This window comes from Phalacrocorax carbo, chromosome Z (genome assembly GCF_963921805.1).
Source record: "Phalacrocorax carbo chromosome Z, bPhaCar2.1, whole genome shotgun sequence".
Taxonomy (NCBI): Eukaryota; Metazoa; Chordata; class Aves; order Suliformes; family Phalacrocoracidae; genus Phalacrocorax; species Phalacrocorax carbo.
The window spans coordinates 32,822,912-32,837,028 of record NC_087548.1 but is presented as its reverse complement, the minus strand read 5'-3'; the positions used below and the strand labels follow the sequence as shown (position 1 = coordinate 32,837,028).

General features: G+C 42.7%; 1 protein-coding gene across 6 annotated transcripts in view; it reads left to right on the top strand.

Annotated features, from left to right (window-relative positions):
* Nucleotides 1-14,117, top strand: part of PTPRD (protein tyrosine phosphatase receptor type D) — a 444,998-nt gene that overhangs the window by 80,040 nt on the left and 350,841 nt on the right. For 2 of the 6 annotated variants that reach the window (XM_064437712.1, XM_064437709.1), the window contains exon 1: nt 1,732-2,136. The exons of 1 other annotated variant lie outside the window; for it this stretch is intronic. The gene's annotated coding sequence lies outside the window, so the exon portion shown is untranslated. Of the gene's footprint in view, nt 1-1,731; nt 2,137-2,798; nt 2,838-14,117 lie in introns of those variants that run through there. 3 more of the 6 variants (XM_064437710.1, XM_064437716.1, XM_064437715.1) reach the window with 2 other exon arrangements.

The window sequence follows — 14,117 nt, the reverse complement described above, 5'->3', positions numbered from 1 at the left end:
GATTACTTGGGGGACTATTTTTCATGGTGTAACTGGCAGCATCAAAAGACAGCAATTTATAGGACTTGGGGAGAACAAAGTTTATCTTCGCTTCTGTCAGCCTTCATGTTGGCAGCACTACCTTCCAGGGTATGATACAATATATTTACATGGTAGAAAATACCTCTCGTCTGCAGAAAAGTAGCAATGATCTGCAATGAACTTTGCATGGGCCACCATGCCCAATTTCAAAAATAGTGGCTACACAGCTCGATGGGTTTGCAGCAAGGCAGCACTAAACACAGGACACAAAGCCTGGCCAACACCGCACCTGCAGCTTCACACGCGCGGAAGCCAGTCAGCCAACTTTTGTGGCATCGACCTTAACGGGGCTCCCGCCACTATGACTGACTAGGGTTTACTCTGTGTGTCCTATCACTTTACCCTCATTTACCGAGGAGGAGCTATGGCACAGAGGGTATATGCTCCAGGCTTCTGAAGATGGTTAGAAGCCAACAGTGAGGTTTTCCAAAGCACTTTTCACCTAAAAACTATCGTTTTCACCTATGTCCTATGCCCTGCTCCTTCTTTGCAGAGCATCGGACCTGATGGGCTAAGAAACACCTTTTTTGCGCCACTCACCATGAAATCTGACCATTCTTCAGGAAGAAAATCTGGGACTTGCCATGTACAAGCATGACTGAATAAGTAAATATCGCATTTTAACACCCCTCGTAACACCCCCCTGGGACTAGCACATCCGGTGACCCGCGGTCACTTAACCAGCAACCCCGGACAAGAAGTCTAGCATCTAAATCGCGGTGAATTTCACTTGTCCAGGGAAGTTTGGCGGCGGGGGCGGGCGTTGGGGGGGCAGAGACCACGGGCAGCGTTACCCGCCCCAGGCTGGCGCCCGCAGCCCCCCGGCCTGGCCTCCGCCCCACTCGTGTGCCCCCCTGCCCCCCGCACCGGGGTTGGCGTGGCTGTGGGCGCCCTCCCCGCCGCCCCGAGCCGGCACGAAGTGACGTCACCCCCCTCCCCCAGCGCCCGGGCGCGCGCGGCGGTGCGTGTGCGTGTGCATGTGGTGTCCCCGCGCGATGCGTGCCCGCCGTCCTGGGTCAGCCCGCGGCCCGGGCCGGGCGGGCTCGCCGCCCCACGGCCCCGCCGCGCACACGCACGCACAGGCGCAGAGCTCGGCAACAAGCTTTCCCTAACGCTCGGGGCCGTGAAGCTCCTGTGAGCCGCACGGCGCAAGAGGATTAAAAAGGAAAAAAAAAAAAAAACCCAAAAAAAACCCAAAAACCAAACAAACCAACAACCCCAGACCCCACAGCAGCAAACCCACGAAACGACAGCCGTCGTGTACCCACGGCGTCCCCTTCCTCCCCCGGAGGAGCGAGGCGGGCGTGGGGAGGGTTGCTCGCGTTTCGGCTCCCGGGGACGGTTTCTGGGGTTTTCCCCGTGCCTCTGCCCTCCCCGCGCCGCCCGCCCCGTGCCCGCTTCCCTCGCTTTTGTTTGCACCGCACTTTTCCTGGAGGACGGGGCGGGAGAGTGGGGGGCAGCCCGGGTGGGCGACCTCGCTGCTGGATGCAGCAAAAGAATCGGCTATAAGAGGCGAAGGAAGAAAAGAAAAGGGGGGGGGGGGGGGGGGGGGGGGGAGCGCGAAAGGGGAAGGAAGAAGGAGAGAGAGGGAGGAGGAGGAGGAGGAGGGGAAACGGAGCAGCAGCTCGGGAACAGAGAGCGCGCCCGGGAGCAGGAGCAGCAGCAGCAGCCGCCGCAGGAAGGAGAAGAAGAAGAAAAGAAGAGCAGAGCGGAACAGAGCAGAGCGGAGGAGAGGTGGCGCTGGCAGGAGGAGGCAGGCGGGGACCTGGCTCTTCTGGATGCTGGATTTTCGGACTCTCGTTGACTCCCTCCCGCTCCCCGGCGCCGGACTGTAAGAGACACGCGCCCGCGCCAGGCAGTGGCGGCGGGGGGCTCCGCTCGTAGCTGCTGCTGCTGCTGCTGCTGCTGCTGTTGCTGCTGCGGGGCTTGGATTAAATTGGCCGCCCCGGAGAGCAGCGGGAGGAGGTGGCGGCGGCGGGAAGCGACAGCGGGCGGACAGGCGGCGGCGGCTGCTTCTGCTGCTGCTGCTGGGACCGGGGGAGCCAGCATGACCAGGTAACTGCCCCGCTCCTGACCCATTTCCCATCTCCTTACCCACCCCTCCCCCCCCCCCGCCCCCCCCCGCCGCCGTTCCGTCTTTGCCGCCTCTTTTCGGTGCGTTTGTGCGAGTGAGCGCGCATACAAATATGTGTGAGTGTGTGTGCGTGTGCGCAGCCCGGCACACTTGCGCCTCGCACGCAACTCTCCCCCCGCACGGCGCGGGGCTCCGCCGGCCGCGGCCCGCCCGCTCCCCTCTCGCCCGCGGCGGGTCGCAGCCCGGCGGCGAGGCCTGCGCGGGGAGCGGCGGTGCGGGGACGGGGGATGGGGCAGCGCCGGGGCGGCTGATGGATCCGAGTCGACGTTTCCACTGAATGCCACTGTACGCGGGTGGGGAGGGGGGGGCTGCGCTCGTTACGCGTTGGCTGTTCGTTTCGGCGAGCGAATTGTTAATATTAATTATTTTGGTTATTCTGACGGGTGGGGAGAAGGTAGCAGGGGTGAGAGGCGAGGCGCCTGCCGCTGGAGAGGGGGTGTAGGGAGAGCGGCCGGTGGGGACCCCCGGCGCCGGTCCGAGGAGGGCTCCCTCCTCTTCCTCCTCCTCCTCCTCCTCCCCCTCCCCCTCCTCCTCCTCCTCCTCCTCCTCCTCCTCCTTCTTCTCCTCCTCCTCCTCTCTCTCGGCGGAGCGGGGAGGCACGGAGATGCGAAGCTTTTCACAGGTTAGGCTTTTAATTTCTTTGTTTACTCTCCCGAAACCACTTGAAAGGGAGCACATCGGGCTGGAAACTCAGTTTTCCGAGCACTTACAAAGGGGCTCTTGAATTTGTTCATCAAACTTAGCAGCTCCCTCCGCGCCGTCTGCCCGCGCGAGCAGGCGCTCCTCGCTGCTGCAACCGGGCTCTTCCAGGCTGGCAAATAAAACTGTTGTTTTCTTCCAATGAATTCCGCATTTCGCCTGTTTTCTATCCCCTCCCGCCCCGACAGTACTAAACATTATTTCCGTTATAAGCGATTACCGCTCACCCTTGCATGTATGGCTTTTGAATGCCTGCTCCTCCTTGTTACTTCTCCAGACTGCTGTCATGCGTATTTTATTCTTTTGCCTGGCCTTTGTACAGTTACTGCCTCGTGGAAGGATAGCAGCTTCTTTACTATGCTTACCATGTCCATATTCTTGGTTTCGACATGATAGAAAGGTCATTTTATTTACGCAGAGTAGTTAGGGTTTTATGTGTCCCTTCACTTGTCGCCTGAGACGGACGGCGTTGTGTTGGAGATGAGTCTGTAGATGCTGATTTGCTTTGGAGTTTCCTGTTTGCAGACACGAGTATTTTTGGTGAAGCCTGTATTGTCTTAAACTTAGGATTAATGTGGGAAGTTATGATTGTCTTCTCAGCCTTTCAGAGATTGCTTCCAGCATACCTTTCGTGCAGGCACAAGCAACTTCTGTAATATAGGGACATTTATCGGGGATTTTGATGCAGAGATGGAAAAACGTATACGTGCCGTATTTTTCCTTCCTCTGGTATTTGCTAGTGGTTTATAATGTTATAACAGTCAGTACTTTCTTTTCTTGCTGTAAAAGTGTATAGTAAATGACATCATTTTCTCCTGGGCTGGGAGCACACAAAGCTCCTACAATTCTTGTTATTGAACAGAGCAACTCTGAAGAAAAAAGGGATTCTCCCCTCTCCTGAATACAATCATATGTACTTGTATCTTACTTTAGATGGCAATTTTTTTGATAGGTTCTTTAAATTCCGCCTCATGAGATCTGCTATTACTACTTTTTTTTTATGTGTGAAATTGACAAACTGGTCAGTTTAATACATTCAGCTGTCAAATTTTGCCCAGTCAAAATTGCTAAAAGCTGTAAATGTACTGGCATGGGATTTTCAAGGAACTGAGTGTCACATAGAAGGGAAGAAGGATTTAATGAGAGACTTTTTACAGGAGTAGCTTTCCAATTTTAGTTTTGTCACTTTTGGTAATATGGTGGAGTATATTTAGATTTCTCTCAATGCAGAAATGATGTATAGCTTTTCTGTATCCACTTAAAGCACGGAAAGCTTTGCCTAAGTAGAAGACTTCTACTCTAAGAAGGCTCTAAGAAATTCATTATGGTTTGTGTGTGCTATGGCAAGCTGTCAGGAATGGTGTATAGAACGGAAAACGGCATCTCGGTATTTCTCGATTTCAGGAATGGGTCTTAAGACCTGCTTTTAGACCCATTAGTCATACGACTTTTAAAAAGAGCGCTAAAGAATAATATGAGTTAAGCGTTCTGCTGTGATGGTTATGTAACTCAAACACCAGCATGGTCAGCGAACTCAACGAGTGATAGTAAATCTCTGCTTAATCTTCGGAGAGGGTTTGCAAGGACAGACTTGGGGGTGTGCAAAAGAGCCAAATAACTGGTGATTTAAGTCTAGTCAGTGATTCACCTTTCATTTTTAAGATTGCCTTTCGTTCCTAGGTTTGAACAATGCAGGGACCAAAACTACACAAGCTGAAGAGGAGGAATCCCCCTTCATCTGTGGCTGTGTGTGCTGAGCCACTAGGGGCCTGTATAAACTGCTCTCGTACAGCAAATACCAGTACATGGCATATGCTCACTCTTTCACCAGACATTTTTTACACAGGTGCCTAATGTCAAAAGCAAGTTGCCAGTTATTTATTCCTTACTAATAAGCGAGACTGCAGTTGCCTAGGAGATGCATAATTTTTTTTAAAATTATTTTGGGTCTTTTTACCCTGCTTCACCCATTTCCCGCAGTCCTGTGTGGTGTCCAACATAGTTTTCTCTCTTCTCTGCTCTCCTGACTGCTATGGCAGTTGGGGTTGAACGTCGACTCGGGGGGTGCAAATTTTGGGCAAAGTCGGATTCGAGAGTCTCCCCACATTTAATATTTTCTGTAAGCTGAGAAAAGCAGATTTGTTGCTTGTGTTTCTTCTATTAGATTAGTAATGGCACCATTCCATGCGAGTGTAGGGTTAAAAGATAGACTAAACAGGATTACTTCAAGGCAGGAACGAACATAGATTGATAGTGTATTTAAACTAGCTTTGTAAGTGTTATGTAAGTTTGAGAGTGTAGCGGCTCCAAGGCTTTGGTTGGAGCATAGTCAGCATTTACGGGACCGGGGCTGAAGATGCACTATACATTTCTGAGTGTCAGTTCCAGAAATTTAAAATCCACCAGCCGTAGCATTCTTGATAGACATTAAGCAGTAAGGTCAAGTATACTTACACTGTTCTATTGTTGATTTTCAGTTTTTCAAACTGACAACGCAGACAATTTGTAAAAGAGCACAGCTGAAATATTTGCATATTGGATTTCCTTCAAAATGAACTTCCGTTACTAAGCTCTTTGAAAATTCTCATTTAAAAGGATTTTCAAGCCGAATCACAGTAAGGTCATACAAATCAAAATGCAGTTTCCCTATGGTATGTTAATTTTTTATAAGCTGTCTTTAAAACAGTGGAGTTTTACATATCATGTTGTGTTGGGCCAGTTAGAGCAAGAGGCTTTTTGTCATATTACCGACAACAGTTGTGCAAATATTGTCTGAGTTTAATTTCGGAAATGAGCGTGTGTGCGTTTAGGTAAAGCTGTGATGAAATGTAATGAAATCTGCTGTAAAGGGTCTTCTCAAATGTTATACGTCTGTTCAATACTGTAAGTCTTACTGAGTGTCGGTAAACTAAGCCGGTGTCTCTAAAATGTGGAGGACGGGCACTTCATTTGCACACCAGAGATCAAGAGGACTAATACGGTACAGGTCTACAAATCATGTTTCATTTTTGTATATGATTGTGTCAATTTTTAACCTTCTGTTCTTTAACAAGTGGAGGAAAAGGTATAGATACTTGCTGTTTTAAGTTCAGTGTTGAAGAGTCAGATAATAAGAGCTTGCTTACGTTGTAATTCTATTTGAAAACAGGTGGCATAAAACAGTCAACATACAATATTTTTATGAAAACTCAATTTCACGTACTCTGTGAGTTGTTTATTTGCTTAATCCTTGTGTTCTTTGGAAAAGGCCTTAAATGAGGCTAATTAATGAATGTACACTGGCAACTTGGCAGACTAAAGCAAGAATCTGTTTTTAAAAATACTCTTTTGTATACTATCAGTGATTTACCAAGTAGGAGCAAAGAGGAAGCGTTACTTCTCTCAGTGATCTACGATGGTGAGAGCTGCAGTACAACCGGAGAAATCTGATGATGTACAAAAAGCTTGCATGAGAGTGCTTTGCCTGTAAATTCCTTTCCAACAAGCTTCACTTTATTTGTTGTTTTAAGTCACCGTGCGTTGATAGAACCATATGTCTACTATTGCGCAATTTTAACTTACATTTCATAAGCTCAGATGGCTTTTGGTTGGTGATTGATAATATTTATCAAAACATGGCATGTTTGTGTCTTCCTATAAGAAGTAGATAGCTAAAATGCAGGGAAAACAGATACAAAATAATAAAAATGGTTTGTTTGCAAAAAATTAGGTTAAATTGAATAAATTATTCCATAAATATTGAATGAGTTGCTTTTGTAAAACATGATTATTATTCACATTCTTTCAATTCATTCATAAAAGCAATAATTCACACTAAATACTCTCTTTATCAGCTATTTTTACCTACATCAGCACATATACATAGCCTGTACTTCCATAAGATAAAAAGACTTACAGCTTTAAGTGTCTTATGCTTACATGCCGTGACAGCCTTCTCCATAAGCTCAGTAGCGCAGTAACAAAGAAAATAAGGGGGAACAAAAAGGGTGATTGATCTTGTGGTAGAGTTCCAAAACAGATCGAGATTTTTGCAAAAATCAACCTCCCTGTTTGTACCTCTGTGTCTGATATCTACCAGGCATCTGTGTGTTCTTTGAAATAAAAAGAATGTGCAGAAAACTTCCTCCTTCTCAGCCAACTGAAAATGATGGAATTTTAGGCACTTTGATTTATTATACCAGAGGACGTGCCCTAATATACTATCATGCCCTGTGCTGTGCTTTTTCATAGTTAAGCATAGTGGAGTTATTTGAGTTTTTCAGTAACCTTCCAATTATTGGAGTCGCTCCACTGGTACACAAATTAATTTGTTGTTTGCACACAATCAAAATGGATGTCCTGGTTAGTGCCAGCTGAACTGCTCACATACTGTTGTGGTCAGATAATGCATACTTTTTCCCCAAGCAGTGCATCAAATACGGTATGTGGAGTAATGCAAGCAAGTGTATTTCTCTTTCTTTTACAGTTTTTAGTGTTTTGGAAATTATGTATCAGTAAGTCAGAGTTCAGTAAGTGGTGTGTAAAATGTGGCTTTTTAGATGGCAGAGTCGGCTGATTCTCATGAACAGTACGGTCAGTGCCAACCTGTCTGAAACAAATGCGGCTTAGGTCCTAAATTTGCAAATAGGTATACATTCCTCTTGCAAATTTGCCCGATCCCATTTTGATTTCAGTGTCTAACCTTGGCATATTTACTGATTTCACTTTTTGTTACTTGTTTTGACTCACTGAGAAGAAATTGAAATACATTCTGGTAATAATGTCATAAGCTTTCTGACCTTTAGAAAATAATTGTTTGCTAAATTTGCACTCAGTAATTCTCCTTGCTTTACAATGCTGATTGAATTAAAAATTCTTAACTGATTTTTTGAACTGTCTGTAGGCTATATTCTTTTATAAAGCTTTCACAAAGAAAGCTGAAATTTGTGTATGAAGAATGAATACACTGCCATTTGTTCTATGTTCCTTTTCTTTACTCTTTTCCCTTCCCTTCCCTTCCCTTCCCTTCCCTTCCCTTCCCTTCCCTTCCCTTCCCTTCCCTTCCCTTCCCTTCCCTTCCCTTCCCTTCCCTTCCCTTCCCTTCCCTTCCCTTCCCTTCCCTTCCCTTCCCTTCCCTTCCCTTCCCTTCCCTTCCCTTCCCTTCCCTTCCCTTCCCTTCCCTTCCCTTCCCTTCCCTTCCCTTCCCTTCCCTTCCCTTCCCTTCCCTTCCCTTCCCTTCCCATTTGTGCATGCTTTTGTAAAAGTGAAGCACATATTCTGTTAAGGAATAATGCTTTTGACTTTATTTGTTTTCCTGAAAAAAAAGAATAAAATTGATCTTACTGAAGTTCATAAAAATATGTAGGGATATTCTGTACTCTATATGTTTCTTTCATCTCCTAAGAAGGGGTTTATGAGACAGATGTGTGTCATGATTTCTAGCATATAGACATGATTAATTTATCTGCATAATTAAACTTCTGTGAATCACACTTTTCTTTTCTTTTTACTTTTCTTACAGAAATGGGCTTTCTCCCTCTGTGGAATTTACTGTAGGCAGGGAGGTCTTTTTTAAAAAGGCAGTTTATAAATGCAGGAGCATTTCCTCCCTAGGTTTTCAATGCTGTGAATGTCAGGTGCATTGTTTCTTTACCTCTTATGCGACATTTGACTAAAATTCACTTTACATGTGTCCTGTATATTAATACTTGTAGCAATTTGACTATTTTTTAGTAATAAGCAAACAGCTGTATTTTGCATGTAAGAAGTGGCAGATTTTTTTTAAAAAAGGTCTCTGGTTAGTAGACTAGAATTTTGTCTGCCTACGTGTAGATAAAAGTCATTAGTTTGGTGTGAAGTACATGCAATGAGAAATTTCTAAAACACTGATGAGAAAGTAGGACAGGAAGTTTTATTTATTTATTTATGTTTGTTTGGGATGATAGTGTGTCTTAGAAAGCTGCTTAACTGCTGCCCAGTGCAGCTGTCCTTCCCTGAAAGATTAGGTTTCAGGAGCAATGATGGATGTTGAATGCCTGTAGCCAGTTGTGGGGTTTGCTCTGAGGTCAGTGGTAGTGATGGAGGATAGGAATTTACAGCCTTATGTCTCTACACCAATGTAACCAGTAGCATTTCTCTAAGAAAAATCCTAGATAGGTACGTTCAATGCTGAGCTTGTGTTGCAGTGTAGTTCAGAAAGCTATTCATACTAGTGAGAGTGAGTGAGTAGATTTCTGAATAATAAGGACAAATTTAGTCATGAGTATGCCCTTTTGTTTCAGAGAAACACCCTCACAGAAACACCCAGAAACAGCTATAAAAAGTAAATACAATGATGTGACTTTATTTAGAACTTCTTACATACTATTTTAAAGCATGTTAACAAATTTGGAATTTACACTGTTGCCTTGTTATTTTGATTGTTTCAGATATGCTTGAAGTTTTTAACAGCTTACCGAGCACAAACATGCTCTCCTTTTTCACCTAAAAATAGGGTGTGTGTTTTTTCCATGGAAAAAATAGATGTTAGTGGTTTTCAGCAAGCCTAACCAAGGCAGAGTTGATATTCATCAGTGATGAAAGGGTAGATATTCATCAGGTAGAAAGGGTAAATGGTTATTTAGTGTTACCTTGTTTAGTTTGGGTATCACAATATGTATTGCCGATAAAGACGGATAGCTTGGATAGCTCTGAGGTGCTTTCAGAAGTGTTTGTTAAGATCAGACTTTCAGAGTTTAATTATGGACTATCGACCTTCCCTGAGATGTTGAAGTTTGTTCCTGATATATGGTTCCTAATTAACTTTTTAAAAGTGAGTCTTGGTAGAGAAAGGTGCACAACACAACGTACCATTTTATTGTTAAGCTTGCAAACATTTTTTGAATTGTTTATATTATTTTGTACCTTAACAGTGTAGGTGAATTTTTCTGTCAAGCCTTGGAAGAGCTGCGCTAATAGGCTCAAATCCCTCAGTGGCCAGTGAGAAAGATTTCTGTAGACAGTAGCATTGTTTGGATCAGATCCATAGTGCCTTTGTGTCTTAATGTGTCTTAAATGATAGCAGTTTTTACCTTGGGTAATCCTAGCAGTGGTTAAATTCAAATATAGAGGGAAAAAAGCTTTATAAAACATCTGATGAATTGATTTATAGTATCTCATAAATTAGGGATTAAGAAGCATTTTGGTAAAGCAAAATATGTATCCAGCAAGAATCGCTTTAGAACAGTTTTGCATCAAGGAAGTGGCATTTTGCCAAATGCCTATGTATTTTACTTATTGGCAGCATGCCATCAGCTTTATTTGGAAAACTGTCTTTGCTTAAGTAATAAATATTCACTATTTACCAATTCATTGTAGTATAAATAACAGATGGATTCTGTGATTAGGGTTTGTTGGTGCCGTTCCCCCCCCCCCCCTCCCCATTTTTAACCTATTTCAAGAAGAATGGAGTTTTGGAAATTATCATTAAGTGCATCAATGACCAATGACCTGTTCTTGATTAACAGAATTTTCCAAACAGCAAAATTGTTTTGCTTACCTTGTATGATGATTTAGATATTTTTGGATATTATTTTTGCTTGACAAGGAAGCCTTGAATTTTTCTATTGTACATGGCATGTGAAAGAAAATGTATAATATTAACTTGAAGAAATATTTGTCTTAGTTGATATTAATGATACTCTAATGCAAATTGTTTTTTGTTAAAGTGGATAATCAATGTAAATTTTTGTTGTCACTTAGTCACACATGTAGAATTTACACCTGTTTCCCATTTAACTTTTTCAAAAGCTGCCTAAATTGGTCTTGAAGTTTCAGCATACTGACTAGATTAAAATTTTAAATATATAAAGGGCAGTAGATAATGAAGAGAGCATTGTACTTTCTAATGCTAACAGGTGGCAGTGAACGCCTGCAGGAGCAATCATACCTCTGTAAGAATTCTAACGTTCCCTGAGTTTAATTTTGCATGATTACAGTGACTGAAAAAACCCCAGAGTGTTAAGACTTTAGCAGTAGTATTTCAGTTAGCTTGGAAATTTCTAGACAGTTTTGAGCTTAATGGAGCAAATACTGTATATAGTAAAAAGGAAATGTTTATTCTCCAGCCGCTTGGCTGTTTTTGATGGAACAGATATGTGTCCTTCTAATCAATGTAATCCCTAAAAGGACATTTACTAGGACTGTATCCCTGGCTGATTTATTCATAGGATTGCTTTATTAATCTAGTGCACAAGGGTTATCTCATTTCAAAGGTTTTAGAAAGCATGAAAATAACCACTGGACTTCTTAGAGTTGTGGATTTTTCTATCTTAGAGCAATTCTAATTTATAATCTCAGTCAGTCTTCCTGCTTTTAGTGGGAGTACATAACCGGTGAAAGGTGCAGTGGCCTTAAAACTGTTGTTTGGTCTTTGCTTGTCTCTGTAGTAGTCGAGATCAGAAAGAGAGAGATATTAATACAAAAATGAAGATAGATTATGAGTTTTGTGTGGAAGAAAGGTGTGATGGGATTTTTCTGACGTGGTGAAGGAGTTCTAGAAATGCTTGGATAGTAACTAATGCTTACAAGATGTGTTCTCATAATAGATAGACTCTTGAACTGTGTTATTGGAAGGCAAGGTGCATTTTCAGCTTTTTTGTTGTCATCGTAAGGAGGTGAAGAGCTTGCCATTTTGATGAGGAATTTTTGTTTTCCTGGGTTAACTTCATATTGTAGATGCCAGTTGGAAAATAGGCAGAGGTATGTTCTGCAGTTTGTACCCATTGCGCAGATGATGGTGTTAATATCTATATCATATTTAATGAGAAAGAACACTTCTGAACCCTGAAGAACTCTGGACTGGGAGGAAACCTAAATTCACCCACTTGAAAGACTGAAGAGTGAAACTTCACAGCCTCAGAAGTTTCCCACTAAACCAAAACTGCCACAGGATCAATAGCAATTTGACTACTGTGGCTGGGGATGCCCCTTCCCTGCCTCTTCTTTCTCCACGTTGTTCTCCATCCTGGTTTTGCTCTGCTGGAAACGTTTCAGCTGGAGATCTGTCCTCTGCATGAAAAGTGGCAGTTAGTAAATCAAGGAGGAATGTGTGTTCCTGAAGAAATAATGATGCCTACTTCATGCAGCTCTTCCATACTGTACATCACTCTGTCTTGAATTAGTCTTTAGGTATCCTTTAAAGGTAACTCTGTAGCAGTTTTTGCTTCTCATTGTTAGATCATATGTGGTGCTGTGGACTCTCAAAAACTCTGAGAATGACTTCCTAGGCTGTCCTTATTTCAGAACGTCACTTAAAAAATTGAGCATCCAACATTCATAATTTATGTTCTAGAAATCCCATCTGATTCCTGTTGTCATTAGGATCTCAGAGACTTCATTTATGTTTTTTACATCATCTGCTAAGTGTTACAGGCTTGTCCTTTTTCCATTGATCTCCCAACTTCTTTGACCATGTATAGATATCTAGAAAGCAGTCTTTCAATATAGACTTTTCTGTCCATTGGTGTACTTAAGACACCACGTGTATACCTGCTGCTTACGTTGTGCTATTTGAATAACTCTGGGCTGTGTATTTTTTGGAAAGTTCTGTGCTTTCTTTTATGTCTTTGATAGGATACAACGTTGTCTTTTGGTATACTCTGTGAAATCTTTGCTTTCTCAACCACTTCCCATTTTTCACATCAGGAGACTCTCCACTTCAAAAGAAGGAACACAATAAGAGAAATAGACCTGCTCGACAGCTTCTCCTGGCTTATCGTGTCTGGAGAACTACATGAGTCTAACAACAAAGAAATATATCTCTCTGGTGCTATTTTGGTGTTTTTGTCTGTAGATGCAGAAGTAGCAGATATAGATTTAACTGTGGGTGCTGGCTCTTTTCTCTCCAGCGACAGGTGTCCATTTAAGTTTTTTTGTTATTCAGCTGAATTCAGTTTCTTAAATCCTGTCTTTGTCAGATTGACTCTGTTTTTATTGAGACACAATCCTGATCATTTGTTCTCACAGATGACCTACCTGCTAAAAGAGTTGCAAGTTCATATTCATTCCAGTGAGAAACTTCAGTATAGGTTCCCAAGCTTTCAAGCTCGCTTCAAAGCTGGATTCTCCAAGCAGAATCAGAGGTAGATATTTTTCAGAAGAATGCAAAACTGCTGTGTTAATGTTTTGAAGCATTAAATTTCATTAATAGACACCATTTGTCAGATACTGTCACACTCTCTGTACTTTTCTTAGTATGCTGTATTACTTCGCTGTGTTTAATGTGTTTGAGAATTTTAAGGCAGGTTCTCACTGTGCTTTTTTCACTAATGTAGTTATTATTCCACCTACTGAGTTTCTGAGGTGTTATTAGTGGTTAACAATGGCTGCTTTTCTTGACTTATGCGTATACATACACATATACAACAATAATCAGGATTTCCCGCAGTTTGTAAGTTTTGTTTCTGTTAGTGTAGGGTAGGTGGCTGCTCCAGCCAGAGATACAGTTGTATTATTAGTTTTCTGGTGTTGGCTGGAGTTCGATATATTTAATAATTTAGTAACTGCTGAGAAGAGCTAGAGGTGTATGGTTCCGCCATTGGGAACGAAGTCATAGCAGCTGAGAGTTTGCTTTTTGATGAGAGTGCAGTTAACCGCACACCCTTAACACAGATGTTTAATTGTGATTTTGGTTGCCCTTTGTAAAGGTTTGAAGCTAATACTGAACTTTTGTAGCTTGTCTGAATCTATGCAGAGTTTGAAGCTTCTTTCAGAATTAGGTTTATGGGTCTTTGGACATGGCTTTCAGTACTTGCATATTTTTGGAGTCCTGTTCTAACAAAGACCAGTTTTCAGAAATTGCTCTCGCTGAGGCCTTGTACTTCAGTATGTGTTGCAGATCTTGTCAGTGCTTTGTCTGCTTTCCGTTTGCAAATAGCTCAGATATTTGGTGGATTAACATTTTGATTTATCAGTTCTTTGTTTCCTGATAAACCATTTCCTCTTTTTGCCTTCAAACTTGTTGAAAGGAAGAACATATTCACATTTTCTTGTCTGTAATTTTATTCTATATTTTGCTATAATGCTGATGGTTTTTCTGCTTTTCTTAATGGTGTGTAGACTGGGAGAAAGACAAGAGGTCCATCTCAAATAATTCTTCCTTAGAGTGTTCCCTTGAAGATACTAGAGTACTCTTGAGAAAATCCAGAGTCTTCCTTTGGAGGACTGTGAAAATATCTTTTACATT